Below are 23,172 nucleotides of genomic sequence, written 5' to 3'. Positions count from 1 at the left end.
TTTGGTATGATCTCGTGATGGTAAAAATATTCATGGCACACTAACCAAACAGGGAACACTTTGCCCAAATACCTAACCCAAGCTTAATGTTATATTATCTGACGGTTTCCCTGTTAGATCATAGAGGGGTTTTCGTTTTTTACTGTAGGTCAAGTTAGGTCAGGTTATATATTAGGTACAGGGAAGCTTTGCAGGGTTATGGCCTCCCGCAGAGATTGAGCATAAAAAAAACGATATCTCCCCTTAATTTCAACTTTTTAAATGATAACAGGGGATTCCTATGCGTGCTAGGCACATTGGGGGAAAGTACCAATTTTTCAGAAGGGATAGGAAAGTTTGGTGGATTTTGATGTGCAGCTACGTTTGTAAAATTTTGTCTGTCCTTGTTCGTGAAATGATTATCCTTTTATATTGTATGCAGGTAATAACCTGGCTAATACCAGGTCTACACTGCGAATTTTAAAAGAAAAAAAGTTGACCCATAAAATTCCACCTTGAAGTGATACTTTTCTAATAGTTTATAGTCCACTAAGTCGTAAGCAGTAAAAATTAAAATCCATTAAGTCCCTTCTAACGAGATATTGGCAACTTTTGCACACATTTTCGCAAACGGCAATTATTTCCTTTATTTGGAGTTTTGGTTAATAACATTTTCATAAAAGTTTTCAGTAATAATCATTTAAGATCCATTGTTGAGAAGAAATGACTGAAAAAGTGTGTTTCCATGCAAAATAAGCTTAAAATCTAATGATTTTAAAAATTAGCGATTTAATAGTAAAAAAGAAAATATTTTTAACTTTTTGATAGCCTGAATATGTTTAATTTAGTTTTTTTATATAATCTATTCTTTAAAAAGACAGGCATATTCTTTCAGATTTGAAAAAAATTAAAAAAATTAAAAATCGGAATTAATCAAAATTAATCTATAGCCTTTAAAAAATACTTTTGATATTTTTAACCTATATAATCAATAAAATCAATGGAAAATAAAATATTTTTATAAAACAAACTTTTGGAAAAGGTTTAAGATAACTTCATAAAAGTAGCATTTAAGTAGGATATTTTTCTTGTCTTTTAAAAAAATGCAAATTAAACATAGTTAACAACTATTTAATTAGCAAGAATGGTAATAAAATATTTCAATAACTGCTTAAACCTTTTTGTGGCCATGTTATTTACTTAAACAGAAATTCTATTTTGTCAGAATTATAAAAATAATGAAGTATTTTCAAAAAAGCTTGCAAAATAAACGTAATTTTATCAAACTTCCTCAAGGTTTATAGAGGGTATTGTTGTAAAATGTTAATTATCAAAATAAAATCTTCAATTTACAACGTTTAAAACACCTTAAAGTAAATTCTAAGCAAAATTAGATTTATTTCCAAGATTTAGAGTATCTGCGCTACTTAAAAAAACATCTAGTATTAAAACCAATCAGCTGATCAAATTGCTATAGACATCATTTGTTGGGTTGTTATTAACTGAAACATTTATTTTCTTTTTAATTCTAAAACGATGCTTGCCATACTAAAAACGCTACGCCCCCAGCAATCATTATGGGCACTAGAATTTAATCCCCTCTATTTTTTAATTTAAGTTTTACAAAAAAAAACAAGGACCACATCTGTTCAGCGGGTAACGAGTTCCTTTGCTAGAGACAGATATACATACATCCCGTTATTTCCATATAAGGACTAGCGGCTACGTACCCTTAAATCCTCTAGGGACACTTGGGGATAGGAAGGGGAGGGAGGGGGGGGGGGGGGGTCGCAACTACACTTAAGATCATAGTTTTTCAAAAATTTTAGAGGGTTATTTTTTGTTAGGAGCAATTTTTATATTGTGGAAATACCCTTTCCCAAAATAGTTATAAACATGGCCAGGACTATATAAAGCTTTAATGTAAAGAAAAACCATATCTGTCTAGCAGTTAGCGAGATCCTTTGAGACAAATAGATAAATAGACATCATGTTACTGTTATATAAGGATAAAAATCAAAGACGCCCAAGCTTTATTTTGGGATTCAAATTAAAAAAAGAGTTATGCGACAGGTTTGTGAGTAAAATGATGCACGGAGTATCAAAATGCAGTTTCACACTAACTTGAAACTTATATTGTGGGATCAGAAAAAAAATTTTAGTATTATTTTTTTATGAACATTCTTCTTATTAATATTTTTGACAAACTGTATTTGTAATATATTTTTATTCATGAAAATACCCCCTTGCAAAAATTTCAGAACAAACTAACATGCTAAAATTTATTGGGTTATACTTTGATCATTGTCAAAATAAAACATTTATGACAACAACCATTGCACATTGGGGCAAATCAACCAAAAAGGGGATTTAATTATTTAGTACCCTTAAAATTCATCTCACAAAAATTTCATTTTATATTTTTTTGTAGGTAATTTAACAACAAACAAATTTGCTTTTATGTTTTTTTCTGTCATTTGAAAGGAACATGGAGATAAAGGTCATTTTATGAAGGTAGATAGAAAATTACCAGATTAACCCCTCCCGAAAATAGCCCCCCCTTACCCTATCCATCTATCTATCCATCAATCTATCCATCTATCTATCCATATATCTATCCATCTGTCTATCCATCTATCTATCCATCTGTCTATCCATCTATCTATCCATCTATCTATCCATCTATCTATCCATCTATCTATCCATCTATCTATCCATCTATCTATCCATCTGTCTATCCATCTATCTATCCATCTATCTATCCATCTATCTATCCATCTATCTATCCATCTATCTATCCATCTATCTATCCATCTATCTATCCATCTATCTATCCATCTATCTATCCATCTATCTATCCATCTATCTATCCATCTATCTATCCATCTATCTATCCATCTATCTATCCATCTATCTATCCATCTATCTATCCATCTATCTATCCATCTATCTATCCATCTATCTATCCATCTATCTATCCATCTATCTATCCATCTATCTATCTATCTATCCATCTATCTATCCATCTATCTATCCATCTATCTATCCATCTATCTATCCATCTATCTATCCATCTATCTATCCATCTCTCTATCCATCTATATATCGATCCATCTATCTATCCATCAACTATTCATCTCTTTATCCATCACCTATCAATTTATCCATCCATCAATCTATCCCTTTATCTATCCATCCATTTATCCATCTGTCTATCCATTTACTTATCCATCTATGTATCCATCTATCTATCCATCTATCTATCCATCAACTATCTTGAATTTCGTGTTTAAAATGTCTAATTAGGGGTTTTGGTTATCAGAGCAATATGAGAATTTTTTAGTAGCGCAGCTACCTTATCACTAGCTTTTTGGGCCCTTTAAAGTGTAACTAGGTTAATTGTAGTCCGATTTTAGTGTTCAAAGTGTCAAATTTGGGGTCATGGAATTCATTTCAGTAGGAGGGGAGGGGATGGTGTAAATGGGGGTGGATGGGGATCCTTATTTTAGCAAGCTACAAGTTTTACTTTATTTTTATGTTTAATAAATCCATTATAAATGTGGGCATGATTAACATAAATTTTTATTAACTAATATCTATATTTATAATGATATTATGATTCTTGTTTACTGTTTATATGTACACTAGCGGCTTCGCCCCTAGCCTCTAGGGGATTTGCCCCAAGAGGTAATTAAACAAGGATGACAACATCCATGAAAGAAGCGAAGCTCTGAAATGGAAGGACACAAGAACATTAATACTTGTGAAGTGTCAGAACTGAATATTAATGCATGTCTATACAAAATTGTAATTGAAACTGATTAAATACATGTTACTGTTTAAGGACATACTGACGTTTTTAGGACTTGATTATAGAGATGCTTCGCTTATAACAATAGACGTTATTGAAATACGAATCAGTATTAAAAAAATCAGATGAATAGGATATTTTTAACATTCAAAACCATTATTTGTTGTCAAAAAAGTAAAAATCAGCTTATTATAAATGGATGTACGGACTTTCTGGTAACGATTATAGAGTTGCTGTGCTTTCTAAGTCGTACCTAACTGTTGTAGAAATTAGCATGAAAAGTTTGAGATCGATAGGACAATTCTAGCCTGTTTAAGTTAAGTAAAAGAGCTAACTGTACCAGACGTACGGACGGACTGAACCTAATTATAGAAATATGAAAAAATTGAGGGGGATTTTTATTTTTGAAAAAGATCTTTAAACAACCACAGGACCAGTAGATATATTCCCTGAAGAGTAGAATTCAATCAGTTTAGTGGTTAGCGAGATCTTAAGGGATGGGCGGACAGACAAACAGACATCAAGCTACTTTGTATTATATATTAACACCAAGGGATCTAAGGAACAAAACAATAACCGATTAATATGTACATCCCCAATATTGATATATTAAATAATTTGTCTGTAGATGACAATTAGTAGTTGAAAAGTTTTGACACTCATCTTAATGAACCAACCAATAAAAAATCAATTAAATTTCCTGAAGTTCTTATGCTAACGAATATAAAAACGTTATTATAAATCTTTGAAGTTTGGGGACTAGTGTAATTTCTAAATAAAACTGCTGACTTTAAACATGAATACCCTGTAACTTCATAATTTAAAAACAAAGCATTACCAATAGACAGACAGAAGACTACTTGCTAATTCCAATTTAGAATGATTATAATAACCTCACGTTATTTGCATATTAACTTTACCTTTCCGCAGTGAGGTAGGGGACATTGGGCTGTTTATAACACTAGTCCCCAAAGTTTTACAGTTGTGTGTTCAAACGTTTTAACTACTAACTTTAATCTACACAAGGGGTAATTTTGTGTATTATCATTGGGGATGTACAACAATTTATTGACCTTTGTCTTATCCCTTTAGATCCCTGATATTTGTAATAATCTATAGAAACGATTATTTAGTTACATTAAAACATCAAACATAAAGAGGTTTAGATTTAGGTTTAGCCCCCCCCCCCCCTCTCCTTTTCATCATTTAGTGCAATAGAACTTGAAAATATTTATTATTAACTTTAATTCTAAGTCAGAATAAATATTTCCCAATATGTCTATGTTTTTGTGTCTTTTATTTATTTGAATTATATCTTAAGTTTTGACTTTAAAAGCGCATTTAAACGCCTTTTCTTACAAGCTTTTCGTGCACCCACGTTCAGAAAACGGGCTAATAACCCCTACGGGGGCGCGGGGGGGTAAATGAAACCAGTACTGGCGATTAAAATATGTCTTTGGGTAATCAAATATCGTTTTTTTAGCCGGCGACACCCGGCGAAAACATATTTCCTTTTACTGTCTTCTTAAATGTTGATTAAAAAACAAACAAATAAAAACTAAAATCTTGACTTCAACTAGAATTATTTAGGACTAATTTCTTCAATTTGTGTTTTTTTCTTATATACTGTCAAAATATATGTAATGCATGACTCATCAGAAGTTATTTTGTCTAATTACGTTAATTCTAAGAGATTTTATAATACTTTTAAAATTGTTGGTGAAACACAAAAAGTATGCCTTTTTCTGTAAGAAATTTTTTGCATTTCTTGACTTCCATGCATTAGAATGCTTACTTAAAAAGCGTATTTTTACGATTCCTTTGAAATCTGATGTACATTGGGTATGATAATACTCATAGAATGTTTAAAACTTGATTTGGGGGTGGTGAATTGTGGCCCCTTGTTGCCCCTATGTGCATTGCATTAGTAGCAAAGCACAAAAAATCTTGCAATGGTCAAATGCACAAAGTGAGAGCAGATGTTAAGTTTTCTTAACAAATACAAATGAGAGGAGAGAATATGTAATATGTCTTTTGAAGCATGACCAACAGACATATTAATATTAAGGACATACAAGCCCTTTTTAAAAAATGTCTTTACCTTATAATTCAAAATTACTTAAAATTTAAGATTTATTAGCCTTTCTAGTTAAAAAAAATAAAAACATATTACTTTTAAAAGTTACTTACTTGGGTATACTTGTGTTCTTTATCTTCTAGCTCCTCATCTAAAGGAATGGTTGAAGATTTCTGCTCGTTTCACTGTTGATTCATCCAGGCAATTAGTTTTTTCTTGAATTTATCTGTTGAAGTAGAATGTTTTATTTCCGATGGTACAGAATTCCATGATTCGACAATCCTGTTGGTGAAGAAGTTCTTTCTAACCTCAAGTCTTGAATTTTGCTTTACTAAATTAAGTGGTTCACTTTGATTTCTGGTAATGTTTCTGGTTGTACTATCTCGCTGGAACTTTAAACTCAAACTTATTTCTCCAATGTTGTTTGCCACTTTAAACATTTGAACTAGGTCAAACATTTTTCTTCTTTTTTCTAAGCTCCACAAGTTTAGCTCGTTAAGCCTGTCAGGGTATTCATTTGAACTTAGGCCAGATATCATTTTTACAGCTTTCATTTGTACATTTTCTAAAGCATCTATGTCCGCTGTTGTCCATGGTGAACATACTGAACTGCTGAACTCTAAATGTGGCCTCACATACTGTTTATAGAGTTGTAAAAATACACGTCTATCCCTGTAATGAAAACATCTAGTTATTTTACCAAGGACTTCTCTAGCTTTCCCTACAGCTTCATTTACATGTTTAGATGGTTTTAAATTTTGTGTAATACAGATTCCAACATCTCTTTCAGCTTCCACTTCAGTTAATTCTTCTCCATTCATAGTATATTTGTATCCAGGATTATTTCTGCCTACATGCATGATTTTACACTTTTTAGTATTGAAGTCCATACTCCAAGTTTTACTCCAGTTAAAAAGGTTGTTTAAAGTATCTTGCATTTGATTGGCGTCATTTTGGCTTCTGATTTTTTTGGCTCCTTTTGTATCATCAGCAAACTTCTTGAGTACATTTAGATTTTCAACTTGCTCATCAAGGTCATTGATATAAATTATGAACAAAATAGGTCCTAATACACTTCCTTGAGGTACTCCAGATATAACAAAGATCATGTTTGATTCAGCTCCTTTGACAAAAACAAATTGTTTTCGGTCTTTCAGCCATTCTTTAATCCATCCAGCAACTTTTCCAGAAATACCATGAGCCTCAAGTTTGATTAAAAGCTTAGAGTGGGATATTTTATCGAATGCTTTACTGAAGTCCAAGTATACAATATCAACAGGTTCACCATTATCCACATATTCAGTTATCTTGTCCATAAATTCTAATAGATTTGTTAGACAAGATCGGTTTTTCATAAAGCCATGTTGGGTTTTGTTTAGGAGGTTATTATTGTTGAGGTGTTCTGATATTTTTTCTCTTATTATGCTTTCTAACATTTTACAAACAGAACTGGTTAGAGAGACAGGTCTATGATTTTCAGGTTTCCCTTTGGCTCCTTTTTTGAATATTGGTATGACTTTGGCATTTTTCCAATCTTCGGGTAGTGTACTTGTGTCCAAGGATTGTTGAAAGATTAGCATTAAGGGATACAAAAGAGCAGGTTTTAAATTTTTCAGCAAACTAGTATTTATATTATCAGGTCCAGGAGATTTGCCAGGTTTCAACTCATCTATTTTCCTTTCGATATCTTTCATAGTTATTTTGATATCATTGAGTTCACTGTTAACATTGGCTTTATTTATATTCGGTTTTGTTCCATCATCTTCAACAAAAACACTTCCAAAATAGTTGTTTAACATATCTGCCATAGCTTTTGGGTCAGTAACAGTATTTTTTTGGGTATCAATCAAGGGGCCAATGCCAGTGTTCTTACCAAGTTTTGATTTCAGGTAGAAATTGAACTTTCTCTTCCCATCATTTCCAGTTTTCTTAGCAATGTTGACTTCGATTTTTCTCTTAGCTCTTTGAATAGCTTTTTTTGTTTCTTTGGCTATGACGTCATATTTCTTACAGTCCTCATCTCTCCCAGTTTTTTTTTTTAGCTTGTAATATCTTGTTTTTTTGTTTAGTAGACGTTTAATGTAACTATTAAACCAGATTGGTTTAGAAGGATTTCTGGTAGCATTTATTTTAGGAACATTTTTGTTTATAGATTGATTGATAGAAGTTTTTAATTCTTGCCAATTTTTTTCTATATTGCCATTCAGTTTTTCTGTCCAATTAACTTTTGAAAGTTCCTCGTTCATAGCTCTATAGTCTGCTTTTCTCCAGTCAAATTTTGTGTAGCTTGTTTCTTCTTCATCTAAACCATGATTAGTTGTAATTAGAAGCATGACGTGGTCACTGTTTCCTAGTGGGCCAAGATTTTCAACATTTAAAATGTTCTCATTATTTGATAACACAAGATCAAGTATATTATTTCTGGAGTGGGTAGCAAAGGTAACATATTGGTGGAAACCCTTGTCAAGACATGTATTTAAAAAGTCTTTACCTTGGCCTTCACAAGACAGGTTCTTCCAATCTATTGCAGGATAATTTATATCGCCAACAATCACACTATCAGTAGGGGCATTTTTGATAATGTCTAAAAGTTTATCACAATTTTGTTTATTTGAGCTTGGTGGTCGATAGATTAAAATAACATTAGTAGTAAAATTGTTTGTCAAAACTTTAAAATTAACAAATTGATTAAAATCACTTTTTTCGTCACTTGGTAAAATTACAAGTCCTTTTCTTGCATATACTAATAAGCCTCCGCCAATACCATTATTGGTATCACATCTGTCCTTTCTCAGATCACTATTTAGTTCGTAGCCACATACTTTTAATACATTATCATTTATTTCACTGTTGCACCAAGATTCTGTAATCAAAATTAAATCTGGCTTAATGTTCGTTGAAGTTGCATTTAGTTCATTTATTTTACTTAAAATGCTGCGTGCATTTAAGTACAGGATATTTAGTCCCGGCTGGTCATTTCTTCCTCCTCCTCTGCTCTGTCCTCCTCCGTCATCTCTGCCCCTGTCTCCTCCTCCACCTCTGACTGTCTTGTCTTTTTTTTGCTTTTCTCTGTCTCTGGTGTTCTCACTCTTTTTTTGCTCTGTGAAGTCTCCCTCTCTGGAATGTACCTTCCCCTTCCTGCTCTCCAACTGCCTCGTCCTCTGCCCCTGCCTCTCATTGTGTTGTTTGTTGGATCTATTTTCTTGCAAAGTATTAACCTTTTTTCTCCCCTGGAGCCTATCACCTTCCAATGGGAGTTTAAAGCAGTTTCATCATCTAATTCATTGTTCCGTTTATTTGCCTCTTCCCAGAGACCATCCTCCTCCTCTCTCTGTTGTTTAGTCAGATCAGGAACGATATAAACACTTTCAAATGTTTCATGTAGTTTTTTTCTGTTTTTGACAATTTTTTTCTTTAGTTCTTCACAATTTAAACCCAAGAGAATTGGTCTACATTTTTCATTTTCAACTTCTGTAGGTCTAGGACCAATTCTTTTAATGAATTTTATACTTATTTCATCACTAATGTCAACATCAATACTGGCAGCTACTTCTCTTGCAAGTTTTAGATCATGATCTTTTTTGGCTTGTGCAGTTCTAGCAGTTTCAGGAGCTTCATCTATACCGTGAACGATTATGTTACACTTCTTATCTTCCCTGTCTCTTAATTCAGCAAAAATATCTTTCCTCATTTTGGTTTTATTTTCACTGCATTTCTTTTCATTTTCTTCGCTTTTTTTGTTCACATCAGCAACGTCTTTTTTCAGGTCAGCATAATCTTTTTTGACATCAGCAACATCTTTCTTTATATCCTGTATCTCCTTTGACAGCACCTTCACTTTATTGTTCAGAACCTTCGCCACCTTTGTACAGTGGGAGCAGGACCAGGAGATTGAATTTCCCTCGTTATTTTCATCAACCAGATATTTTAGTAGATCTTTGCTGATATTGGAACAATCAGGGTGGGTGTATTCTTCACAAACTTGACATTGGACACAAGTTTCTGTTCTTTTCAGGTTAGCTTTACAGACTAGGCAAGAGTAAGTTTTCTTTCCATTGTTGGGCGCCATTCTTAGAGTTTTTTATTACAAAATTAATAATACAATATATCCAACTCTCCCCCTACCCTACCGAGATGTGGTACGTACGGGGGGGCCCTCGCGGAACCTGTGAGAGAGGATATATAAAACAATCACAATAAGATTACAAGATATTACAGAGCTTAGGTGTCTTTGTTCTATTTTTTTTTATTAAAAGTTTTTTTTTATATGTACACCTATTCTTTTTTATTGGGTAGGTATTCTTTTTTTTTATTAGGTTTATTTTTTTTTTAGAACCTTTTCTTTGTTTTATTAGGTTTTCTTTTTTTTTAGAACCTTTTCTTTGTTTATGGTTTTTCTTTTTTTTTAGTAGGTGTATGTAAAGTTATCTTTTTTTACAATTATGTTTTACAATCAAGACAATCTTTTTTTGCTACAATTAGCAAGACTCTGTAATATCAGGGTTAAGGTGTTAGCAACAGGAATACATATCCTGCGATTGGTTTATTTAAATGTTAGTGTGTTAGGTATTATTCAATCAGTAACATAAATTATAATTTCCGATATATTCTTTCACAATATATTCTTCATTATAATTTTCCTGGGTATTACAGTAGTACAGGAGGGTTATTTATTACGCCTCAACTGTTTCTCCAATTCTCAACAGAACATTTTTCCGGAACCCGCCGGGGAAGACATTTTTATATGAAAAATCTCTTGTAGAAGTGAATCAAGCAATATTAGCTTGGTCGTTTTAGTTATTCAAGTCATTTCATTTTTTTTTTTAAAACTAAACAAAAATTGCAAAATAACTAAAGTGTAATGAATACTTTTCATGGAAATAATCTTTATATACACATTATATAATTTTGATATGTTTTTGGTATGAATTTTTGTAATATCTATGTACCAGTTGAACATTATTAGCCTCTTTTTTTAACTTCTCTTCTATATTCTACAATGAATGTTGATAGCAAAGCTACTGTATAATTTTGATTGTCCCTTCTTCCTTTAGGGGAAATGTAAACAAATGGGCAACTATTTTAGGTAGCTTTTTATAAAATAGAATTAAAAAAAAATATCTCTAATTCAATTGGTGTTTAATACAATGCACAATTAGAAATTATAATGTATATATTAAACTTTTCAAAATTGTTTAACTTGTTTATCTACCATGATTTTGTGCATAAATGTTAGCTTTATGAAAAACCAATTACTATTTATTGCAGTATTTACGAGAATGGCTATTTTCCTTTCCATTCAGTGTATAAAAGATAAAAATACTATATTACCTTCCAAGTTTCTGTAAAATCTTTTTTTTCACGCTTTAAACATCAGATAAACAAATACTCAAACTCATTTATTGTCTTAAAAATATTAGTTAATTTTTAATAATTATTTTCATACTAGAAGTACATTAAATAATGCTTTTCATGGGCGTTGAACGATTCCCCTCCCCCCCCCCCCCCCCAGTTTTTTCTTTCTCATTTTCTGTGCTAAAACTAAATGACAATTAACTGAGAATTTAAATTTTTTAAAGCCTCCTGTGACCGCAATTTTTGAATTAGATACTTCAAATTTTAAACTTGCCCGGTTCACAAAAGCTTTTTAGAGGTCGACCTTTTTTTCCAGTAGGTCAACCGATTTTAGTACAACTGAAATATAACCCAACCTAAATATATTCTTATTTTTTGCTGCAATTACAATGTTTTCATACACAAAAATAGCAGGAGATTGTAATAATAACCCCATTTTATAGATTTACAAATAAAATTACATTGTTTGGCGAAAAAAAAGTTACTCTTTACTAAGTCTCATTTTTCAAATAGTTTTAAAATCTTTATCTTATCTTTCTATCCCTGATCATAATCCTGGCCAAACCATATCAATAGTTGAAGTTTATTAAAAAATTAATAAAAAGCTGTCTTTTAAAAACGTCTTACTTATTTTTAAGTAAAAACAATTTGATTAGTTATTTTATTTGATTTTTTTGAAACAACAAAAAATATATATTCAGCTAGCTACTCATTGCTGTGTATTTTTCAAAAAAATCTAGAATTATAAACAAAGAATAACCAGCTGCTATGATTTAAGTACGTAAATACTAAATAGCTTCAAGTTATAATTTTACATTTATCCTATAATAAAGTAACAGGATGTTTTTTGTCTATCTGTACCAAGGAATATTGCTAACCGCTGAACCTATACGGTTCTTTTTTACACAGTAAACTTTCACAGGTCCTGGTGAGGTTTATAACTATTTTGGGAGAGGGTAGCACCACAAATAGGCCGGAAGCTTTATTTATTAAATTTTACTTTAAAAGTTAAAAAAAAGTGATCATAAGAGGGGATCATGGAAAGAAAACAAAGTAGCAGGTTTCGTCCTATTTCTAGCCCCTGCTTGGGGCTCTAACCCTATGGGGCAATCATTAACATTTACCTTACTTAACCTATTAAAAGCTACTGTGAAAATACGACGAAGCCGGCTACTTTGTTTCCTTTCCGTGATCCCCTCTTATGATCACTTTTTTAACTTTTAAAGTAAAATTTAATAAATAAAGCTTCCGGCCTATTTGTGGTGCTACCCTCTCCCAAAATAGTTATAGCTCTTGTTAATTTAGGCATATTAGATTTGTTTTATAGATTTTTAAATTGGCAGGGTGATTCATGTAGAGGTTAGGTCGATTTAAAAGCGTAAAAACTCTATATTCTTTCTTTACCAGAATATCCATACTTCACTTTTAAACATGTAGATAATTAATTTTTTAACATCAAAGTTTTATGTTATATGATTATTCCAATGTTTTGATTTTTTGAATACTGATTCCTAGGACAACAAAGTACAAAGTTGTAGAGAAGCTTCTCTATAATTAAGTCTTGAAAATGTAACTAGGTTCTTAAATAGTATATACATTTATATTCTGCTTTTTCAGTTGTAACACTCTACAAGTATTAATGTTCGCTTGTCCTAATATTTCAGAGCTTCGCTTTTATGAATGTCGTAATCCTTGTTTTCATGTAGTTTTCATTTTTAACCTTTAAAGAAAGAAGTCCACCATATATAATTTTCCATTTTAAGTTTCAGAGATAAAAAATGATTTTCATTGAGCCGATCACTTCTCTCTTTGATTAATAACAGGTAATATTTTCATAACCCTCGACTGCATGTGGCGTTACACGCAGCGCGTCCGTTCGTTTTTGAGAAGGTGATAGGTTAGAATCTCGGCCCCAACCCGCTTCATACTTATACATTTAAAAATTGTTCATATTGTTGTTGTGTCAGGTGTGTGACACAAATAGTTAGATTATAGGGGAAGGCCTTGGCTCAAAGCAGGTGCAACTCATTACCATGCTTAATAAGTACTTGCAGACAAATATATAGTGGCGTGCACAGTGTTGTGCCAGTACTGTGTGCAAAGGAGGGGGTAGATGACTTACCCCACTTCATTTTCAATTTAAGATTTTAAAAGAAAAGGAAAATTTTTTGGGGGGGAAGGTCAATTTTTGTTGGGAGGGCGGAGAAATCCTTCCTCAAAATAGGTAAAAACCTTCCATGGACCAATTAGGAATCTTAACCGTAATGGAGAACCATACAGTGCTACGGACAAAAAAAAGCTTTCTTCTTTATATTCTATCCTCCTATTATGTACAGTAATATGATTTATTTGTCTGAAGCTTAAGATATAAGTAACTACTGAACCGATTGGATTCTCTATTTTATGTAAGCTTTACATAGGTCCTGTAAGGTTTTTGACAATGGTAATTTCCGATTTTACTCTTGGAATGGATTTAAGCTATCTTTCTAGACCATTTCTGCCTTTTCGAATACCAAGCCCCTAGATGCCACTAGTATTTTTTAAAGCATTAGGCTTTTTTGTCTATAGTGAAAGATCTCGCTATCTTCTGAACCAATATGGTTCTGCTTTGTAGTGAAGCTTCCTAAGGGTCAAGGGAAGTGCTCTAGAGGCTTCTATGAGTGTATCCTTTAGTAATAGGTTGTAATCATTTATGAAAGGTGTAGTTGCTCTTATTGTCCTTAGCTCCTCTTATAAAATGTCCCAATGTGAAAATTGACAGACAGACAGACATTTCAAATTTTAGAGTACCTTTGCAACTAAAAATATTTACTATTTTAGAGGTTCCAGTTAGCCAAGCAGGAAATAAACCCAACGAGATGAAACTCAATGCAGCACACAAGAAAAATCTCTAATGTCGACGTGTAAATATAATAAGAATGTGTGTGTGTGTGTTTTAGCATTTTTTCTCTACCAAACAAATGAAAAATATTGATACCGCTTTCTTTTAAAAATTTTATAATCTGGCCTAGCACACATCCATCTTATATTTAATACTATTTAATTCAACATAATATTTTGCTAATGATTGCTTATACCGTATCTATGTGATATTTGGATATTTGATCTAATTTGTATTTTTTTGATAAAAGTATTAATTTTAGATTAGACTTTGATCTACGAGACTTTTGTATCCATAGATGAAAGAACAAGTATCTTTACTTTCTATATTAAGCGAGAACTCAATTTCTGGTTGCTCTAAAGCCATGTAAATAAAGATGCATGTAACTCAATTGCATTATTATATGCTTATGAAATTATTCCAGATGAGTCATCTTATTTATTAGCATTCATTATAAATGTTAATTTGTTACCTATTCTGTTTGTTTTCTAGTCATCTTTTAATTTTTTGTGCTTCAATACTTCAAATGAACGTTGTCAACCTTGTTTTATCATTAATACATTTTTTGTGAATCAACTTTCATATTTGCAAGCTTTATATTTGGTAATATCTGTCATAGAACTATCCCTTATGTTAAATTATTAATTAAAGTTTTTGGCAACAAAATCACATGCAATGTGAAGCATCAACATTTCGAGAGAAAAAAACCTGTTTTTAATGATTCTGTGATAACTGTTACATATTTTACTTTAAATTATGATTTTTCAATTATATTCAAATCTATAATAAAATATAATCATCCCCTCAATCAATACTTTTCATGTATTAACACCATGGCTTCTTTTTAAATAGAGTTTTTAATAATTAGGGTCGGTCCGTACGTCCGTCCGTTGCAGTAAGCTCTTTTCGTTAATTTAAACAGGTTAGAATTGTCCTTTCGATTTCAACTTTGCATGCTGATTCCTATAATAGTTAGGTATGACATAGAAAGCGCAGCAAATCTATAATCTACTAGAAAGTCCGGAAGTCTATTTAAAACAAGCTGATTTTTTTACTTTATTGACAACAAATTTTTGAATGCTAAAATTTTCCAATTCGTTTGATTTTTTAATACTGATTCCTATTACAACAAGGTATAGTGCTATAAGCAAAGCATCTCTATAATAAGTCCTAAAAACGTCAGTATGTCTTTGAACAGTAACATATATTTAATCAGTTTTGCAACAAATTTACTTACAATTTTGTATAGACATATGCATTAATATTCAGTCCATTCAGTTCTGACCCTCAACAAGTGTTAATGTTTGTTTGTCCTTCCATTTCCGAGCTTCGCTTTAATGGATGTTGTCATCCTTGACCTTGTTATATTTGTTATTAACTTAAATAATTCCATTACAAGGTGTGTGTCTTACATTCCGTGAACTTACAAAGAGGACATTTTTCTTGCTGATTTGCCTTGTATTTGTGTGTTTTAAAACAGTAGTAGAACGCTGAAATTTAGCATGTAGTTGCTCTAATGTGGTACAATATGTAATTGGAGAAACGGCGGAAAAACTACCCCTGATAACTGCTATATCCTAACGGTTTTATTTCTTTTTCCTGACATACAGGAGATGCACGAACAAGAAAGTTAATCTAAGGAATAGGATTATATCTGAGTGACTTTTTAAATGTGGGTATGACACATAACTGAGAGTCGGAACTTTTTGAATATCTCCTTCCTGGCGGGCAGGATGCCAGCAAACCTGGCATGGGCATTCAGGTAAAAATGAAAAATATTTTAAGACCTAAATAAGTATTTTATGTTACGAAAATACTTAAATATCCTATAGTATTACATCTTCATATGAAATGTAGGTATCAGGTTTCAGGTATAATCCTGCAGGTCCTGAACCTCCAGGTCTCTAGAAATCTTTAAATTGCTCCTGGCATGTTAGAATTGTCCTACAACTTTCAATCTTTGCATGGTAATTCCTGTAGTAATTAGGTACGATTTAGAAAGCGTAGCAACTCTATAATCATTACCAGAATGGCCGTACATCCATTTAAAACATGTTGATTTTTTTTACTTTTTAACAACAAATTTTTATATGTTCTAATTATCCCATTGATCATATTTTTTGTATACTAACTCCTGGGACAACAAAGCAGAATAGTATAAGCAAAGCAACTCTATAATAACGTCCTAATATTGTATGTATGCCCATAAACATTATCCTGTATCAAGTAGTTTTTATAACCAATTTTCTTACAATTTTGCTTTGACTCTTATACCTTTATATTCTGATTATTCAGTTTTGACACTCTACAAGTGTTAATGTACATTTGTCCAACTGCTTCAGAGCTTCACTTTTATGGATGTTGTCATCCTTGCTTATTCAAAAAGTTTACATTTCATTTGTGTCACAGCAGTTTGAACTCAATAAAACATTTGACATTTTAAAATTATTAGCATAAAACCGCAGGAGATGGCTGTTTACGACGGCAACAGCGGTCCCACCGCCATATCTTTACAGTTCTACACTATATCCGATAAAAGCAAGTACCATGCATAATTTTAGCGTTTTAACCCTGTCTCATAACTTTAATCTTGCTGGCAAAATGGTCTTTTTAACTTTGTTTTTTTTTCCATCAGATTTTTATATTATGAGGAATAGAATAAAATAATTAGACACTTTTAAATGCAAGTATGTCCGTATAAAGGATAATCAATAAAGAAGTTCTTAGGCAAGTTAAAGTTATGAAATTCAAACTTGGCTTGATGATTCCTGTAACAAAGGCTTGTGAAAATGATATCTGTAACAAGCAAAATTTAGCGTGTATATAAACTGTATATTTCTTGAAAGTCTGAATGTCCATTGAAACTTATTTAAGTTATTCTTCTATTTACCTTGATTTTCGGACAATCAAAAAAATTAGACACTGCGTAATATTTTATTCAAATAGCAGCTACACTCTAGCATTTAGGGGATTCTATATGCTATAAGGGGGGGGGGGTTTAGTATATTCCAACACAATTTAATGGTTCAGTGGTTAGGTATCGAGATCTTAATAATCAAACAAAAACTGATTTCTTTAAATAACAGGATAATTATTCATTATTAGTGTATATATACATTTAAAGGCACATGAGGGGGGGGGGGGGTTGGAATTCAACCCCATTTCTTATTTTATTTTTTTTTAAAGTTTTATAAATTTAGAACGGGGGAGGTATTGGTACTCTCTACAAAAATAGCAAAAAACCTTCCACAACCAAAGATATGTAACACTGTAAAGAAGTATCGTATCAGTTCAGTGTTTAGAGGGATCCATTTGAACAGACTTACAGAGATCCTGTTACATTTCAATAAGTTTAAAAGAATGACATTTTTAACTAAAGGGTAGTTCCACTACATGATTTTAACGAAAAGTTTTTAATTTCCGCGGAAACTCTTTCTATTAATACCTACCCATTTATCACATTTATGATGTCTTATCTCAATCCTCCCACATTATATTTTATGTGTAACCCTTATTTATCCCTGCAGCGCCCTGTCCTTAGGGGATACTACTTTTACATGGATCTTCTATCCTAGTCTTTAAAAAGTATAAGAACAAGGATGACAACATCCATAAGTAGTGAAGCTCACAACTTATGGATGGATATCCGGAAAAAATGAACTAAAAAGCAGTTTCATAAAAAAAACATAAAACCTTGTAAGATAAATAACATTAAAATATATGAATCGATCTAGCACTTTAAACTTTGTGGGGGATATGTAGATTGTAAATTTATTTAATCTCTGAAGATATCAGCCTTCCATCTCGAATATGGGTAAAAAATATCATGAAAACTTAAAAAAGTGTAAGAATAGAACTAGCACCCTAACCAATAGGCAAATATCAATAAAACTTGATAACACTTTGCAGGATAATAAAGTATTCAATCCATGAAAAATTCAGCCATCTATCTAAAATAGGAGTTGAGAAAATCATGAAAACTTAAAAATGTAGGAATCGATCTAGCACCCCAATTTATTGTCGAATCTTAATGAAACTTAGTGAAAATATGAAAAATGGTATCTTATTAAATCCCTAAAAATATCAGGTGTTTATCTTTGATAGGAGACGAGAAAATCCCCAGATAGAGAGATGGACGGACATTTCGAATTATAAGTATCTTTTCTACTAATTAAAAACGTTTTCAAATATATAAGTAAATCAAAAGCGATTGGAGGAAACCCGCAACAATTAAAAATGTGTAACAATTTTATAAAGTGTTTTTTTAAGTCTAGTTTGTATGTTAAAAAGATACTATTAACAAGCAACAAAGCCAAATAATACAATATAAATATAGAGATTAATGCACTAGTCCCTGTTTTAGTTGGCTTAATAACTTTGGGGACTTTTACTGAATTTTGATTCATTGGTTTATTAAACGTATACATGTGGAATTAAAGAGTAGCTTCACACACTTAACCATTGAATTAATAAAAAATGTAGAAATATCTTATTTTATTTTGTTACAAATCATTTAGGTATAATTTAGAAATCTTAAAATCTTAATATTTAAATGATTTTTTTCTTCCATACGGCTAAACAACGTCATTGTTTCCTGAAAAAAATATAATACTTAATTAAATAGTAGATTCTAAGTCTAACCATTTCTTTTAGTAGCGAAGGTACTGCAAAATTCATTTTATCTGTCGTATGGCTACTACTGCTTTAGAAAACTAGTGGATATGCTGATAAAAGCCACACTTTAAGAAAGGAGGGGACATTTCTACAATAAAAGGAAGTTTTTTAACTTGATGGTATTTTAATAGCCTTCAATCCAAAATACGATTTTCTCTTATCCGTGTATTGTCCCTTTTTGATAGTTTTAAAAAATACCTATTCATTTTAACATTTGTGCATTTCTCATGAGCAACCTCTCCGTATAAAGTTATATAGGATTTAAGATAATCAATATCTGCATGTAGATATTTTATATGACTTAAACTGTGTAGAGACTGTAATATTTAAGACCTTAAAATAAGAGAGTTGATTCTTATCATTGAAATGTAAGCTGCGTATATTTACCTTGATATATATAGGATGTAGTTGGCAGAGAAATTCTTCGTTGTTTTATTTCGTTGGTGAAAGGTGTTGTTGTATTGACGTGCTTCAAGTCAGTCTGCTTTCCATTAACCTAAATTTTTAAAAATCATAAACAACACTATGAATAATCCTTATATCAGTAACAGGATGTCTGTCTGTCTGCGTGTACTGAAAGATTGTGATATTTCCAGTTAAGGTTTATTCTAATTAAAAGTATCTTGTTCATTTTTCTCTCTCTAAATGTTAAGCATAAGAATACAATTTTTAATTGCCAAATAAGGCAATTAAATCTCTAAGAAATCTAATGACATTTAACTCGGAAATTAGAGGCTAAGGTCTTAGTTAAAGATTGTATAAATTGTTGCTCCAAATTAGTTTTACTTTTCATGGAAGCTGCATAACATAGAGTTGAAGCAAATAGTCCAATTTTATAAAGATTTTTTTGTCTGAAGCTAATAATCTCAGAACATATCAATCCTAATAATTTTACTTTACATGGAAGCTTTATAAATGTCTTGTGTAAGATTTGACTATTATTCTCGCCTCGCCATGATGCTAGGGGCAAAGTAACTATCAAACTTATGAATCCCTCTTCATAAAATCCAGTTTATATATCCACGACCATGGCTAAAAACGTTACGCATCCGCTCGTCGTCAGGGAGGTGATAGGGTCGAATCTCAGCTTAACACCGCGTCATAATTAAAACTTTGTAATTGTTGAACTGAACTATTTTAAACAGATACCATTAATCCAACAACAAAAAGCCTTTTTACTTCTTTATTGCGTCGGATTTAAGTTTTGTAAATAATTTTTAACATGTGGGTTCTAATGTAGTTTAAATGAAAAATAATGTAATACCTGTTAGTAAAACAGCGTAGAAAACCAATCCACCGTCACTCAAAAAAAATTGCATCCCATCTTTAGTAAAATCTGAAAAGATCCAAACTGTTAAGTAAATCGACGAAACAAAATAGGGATATAACACCCAAAGATAAATTATTATGCCTTATTCAATACGCAATATATATCTTTAACGATAATAATTTGTGGTAATTGGAATTATGGGTCACTTCATACACACACGCACACACACACACACACTAGCAAGTGCGTAACCTTTTCATTCCAAAACAACGTCTTCTCCGCCCGCCTCGCTTGATTTCGATTAACTTTAAGCAAACGTTTATATTGTAATATTAAAAAAATTCACAAATAAAATTCAATATGATAATGCATTTATGTAACATACGTATTGCAACAATGTATTATTTTTATAAAGATTACGAAAAATTATTTGTTATTGTCTGGCCATTTTGTTTTTTTGGTTGGACTTATTTTTTATTATCAGCTGTAGCTAAGGTTATTAACTTGAGAGATGTTTCTTCAACATTACACAATTTTTATAAAAAATATAACAACACAAATATTTAGTTTTCATTTCAATAATTGATTATATTATAGGTACTGTAAGATTGTAAATGTCATTTTAAAAATTTGCTAGAAAAATTAAATATAATTTAAAATATTTTTGGGGATTATAAGAACGTCAGCCTAAATTTGTAAAAGACCTAACCTCCAGCTGTTTTTTCAGGGAAAAAGGAACATTAAATATTTTTTTTCCTACGTATATTTTCAAAAGTACGACTGAAAAAAGGTTGACCTCAAAAAAGGTTGACTGAAAATTTCTATCAGTCGACTGTTTAGCTTTTGTGAACTGGGCTTTAAGCTTTTCTTATATGTTCACATAACATATTTAAATTTCACAAAGATCCACCGCCGTTTTCCAGCCGACCGCCGACTGCGGCAGTTGCCAAATACAGCTGTGGCCGCTGATATATTTTTAGATTTCTAATATAAAATATTAATAATTAATAAAAATATTAATAAAAAATAAAATAAAGGCAGCCGTTAGTAATATTCAAGTAAAAAAGGACCTAAAAACAAAGGTTGTTAAATAAAAGGATGAAGAAAGCGAAAATTTACTTTGACTCACTTATAGTTGGAAATTTATTATCAAACAGGGGACATACACAGAAATTTTAAGACCTCTAGCTCTAATAGTGGCTCAGATAATAGGGGAGGGGGCGTTGAACACCACCCCCTCACCCCCGACCGATAAAGATGCGGAAAGGGGCCCGACTGTTAAGGGTTAAGTAAATTATACAATATGACATTTAGTCAAATTTCAAACAAATATTTTTTCATTAATTCATTTATAAAAATCAATATTATAAATATGAACTCACAAAGAGACGTTGTATGTTATCATAATACATTTAGTCTGCTATGTAAAACAAAACAAATTTTTTTCTTCTTTCATTACAGGGATGATTCTGGTACAAAAAAAACAAAAAAAAACAAATTATTTTTATCTTAATTTGATATTACCGTACAATATTTTTTTATATACATAATTTAAGAAATATATTCATAACATCTTCACCTGTCATAAAGACGACATATAAAATCAACATCCTGATAAGGATATTAAAGTTTATGTTAAAAATTTTCAAATTCATTTTATGCTTAAGAAGGAATGAGAAGGAATTGAATCTCAACATTAACTTGTTATTTTGCTTGTATATTTATCATATTTGTTTACAGTTTATTGGTAAAGTTTGGTAATACTTTATTTCGAGTCTATCATGCAGTGTCTACATGAAATCATTACTCAAGTACAATTTTATCCATGACCTGCAACGCAGCTAGAAAAGGCTGAGACGACTTAAATTCATTTGAAAGAGAACAAATGGATTTTAAATGATAAACATGACAATTAAAATTTTTATTAAATCTTAACGGTATACCTACTGTAAATATTAAATTATTTTTTCCTAATTTAAAAATTTTAAACTTTACTCTATATAGAATACTAGCGGCTACGCCCCTAGAAGCCTCTAGGGACACTGGTAGGAGGGAGAAAAGTCGACCTCATCCCTTTTAAAATTTGAGTTTTAGGAGGTAAAAAATTTTTAAGGGGGGATGGAGGTGAAGACACCCTCAACAAAAATAGTTTAAAACTTTTTCAGGACCTATAAGAAGCTTCAGTGTAAAGGAAACAATATCGGTTCAGCGGTTAGCAAGATCCTTTGGGACAGACAAAAAACGCTTACTACTTTATATAATAGGATAGATAGAGTAACTACGCTACTAAAATGGCGCAACTTCTCGAAACACAGTACAATCTTACAAGGATCATTACATTCATAGTTTTGTAGCGTAAAACATACATAATAAAAGATATTCTTTATTCTCTAGACATATTTTAACTTAAGAACTTATTCTTATTAAAAGAAACAGGCTGTCTGTCTGTAGCTTAATATCTCGCCAACCAATAAACTGATATGGTTTTCTTTTACAATGAAACTTCTTTTTAGTCCTGAAAAGATTTATAACTTTTTAATGGGCGGGTACCTCCACCCTTCCAAGATAAATCGCTTTAGAAAAATTCCCCCAACCCTTAAAAAAACCATAAATTAAAATTGGAGGGTAAACTTAATTCAAGTGCTCTTGAGGCCTTGTTGAAATACTAGACACTGAATCTCAAATTTTTAGCAATTTACAGCCAAATAGAGAAAAATTTAGCAATTAAGGGAAACAAATACTTGTACGTATACTATTACCGTAGAAGGTATGATATTAATCAAAGGGAATAATCTTTTGTGCTCGTATCCCTGCAATACATTAACTGGCAGTTTCCCTCAAAATGTCTAGTCGAGTACATTAACCCCCCCTCCCCAATTTTGTTTTTAAATGAATTGAAAATAAGGGGGAGGGGGCAGTTTTTCATGTGTTTGTTTTTACTTTTGGGTAGGATAATAAACCAACCCACCCCTAATATTCTAAATTTTAACTCAAAATAAAGGTTGGGGTTGGGGGAGGGGGGTGGTGGTCGCTAGGCGCTTTGAGGGAAAGCACCCATTAACTTAATAACATGTTCATTACTAGGAAATATCCTAATATTAGCTTTAATACTTTTTTTATTGATC

General features: G+C 31.5%; 2 protein-coding genes and 1 long non-coding RNA gene across 3 annotated transcripts in view; 1 reads left to right on the top strand and 2 right to left on the bottom strand.

Moving 5' to 3' along the window:
- Positions 1–10,656, bottom strand: part of LOC145322729 (acetyl-coenzyme A synthetase 2-like, mitochondrial) — a 66,866-nt gene extending 56,210 nt beyond the window's left edge. Inside the window, exon 1 of the mRNA XM_080164969.1 lies at positions 10,623–10,656. The gene's annotated coding sequence lies outside the window, so the exon portion shown is untranslated. The remainder of the gene's footprint in view (positions 1–10,622) is intronic.
- The window catches only part of LOC145327859 (uncharacterized), a 33,478-nt gene that overhangs the window by 9,536 nt on the left and 770 nt on the right, over positions 1–23,172 (top strand). The window lies entirely within an intron of this gene.
- LOC145311731 (uncharacterized) lies at positions 18,583–20,115 on the bottom strand. The gene is made up of 3 exons (XR_013876781.1): positions 20,042–20,115; positions 19,165–19,273; positions 18,583–18,697 (listed from the first exon to the last, which is right to left on the bottom strand). It is a non-coding gene; the product is annotated as an uncharacterized LOC145311731 (long non-coding RNA).

The sequence above is a fragment of the Acartia tonsa genome, chromosome 1 (assembly GCF_053477335.1).
Source record: "Acartia tonsa isolate MP-2025a chromosome 1, ASM5347733v1, whole genome shotgun sequence".
NCBI classification, from domain to species: domain Eukaryota; kingdom Metazoa; phylum Arthropoda; class Copepoda; order Calanoida; family Acartiidae; genus Acartia; species Acartia tonsa.
The sequence above is the reverse complement of the archived record's forward strand: the minus strand, read 5'-3'. Positions and strand labels throughout refer to the sequence as shown.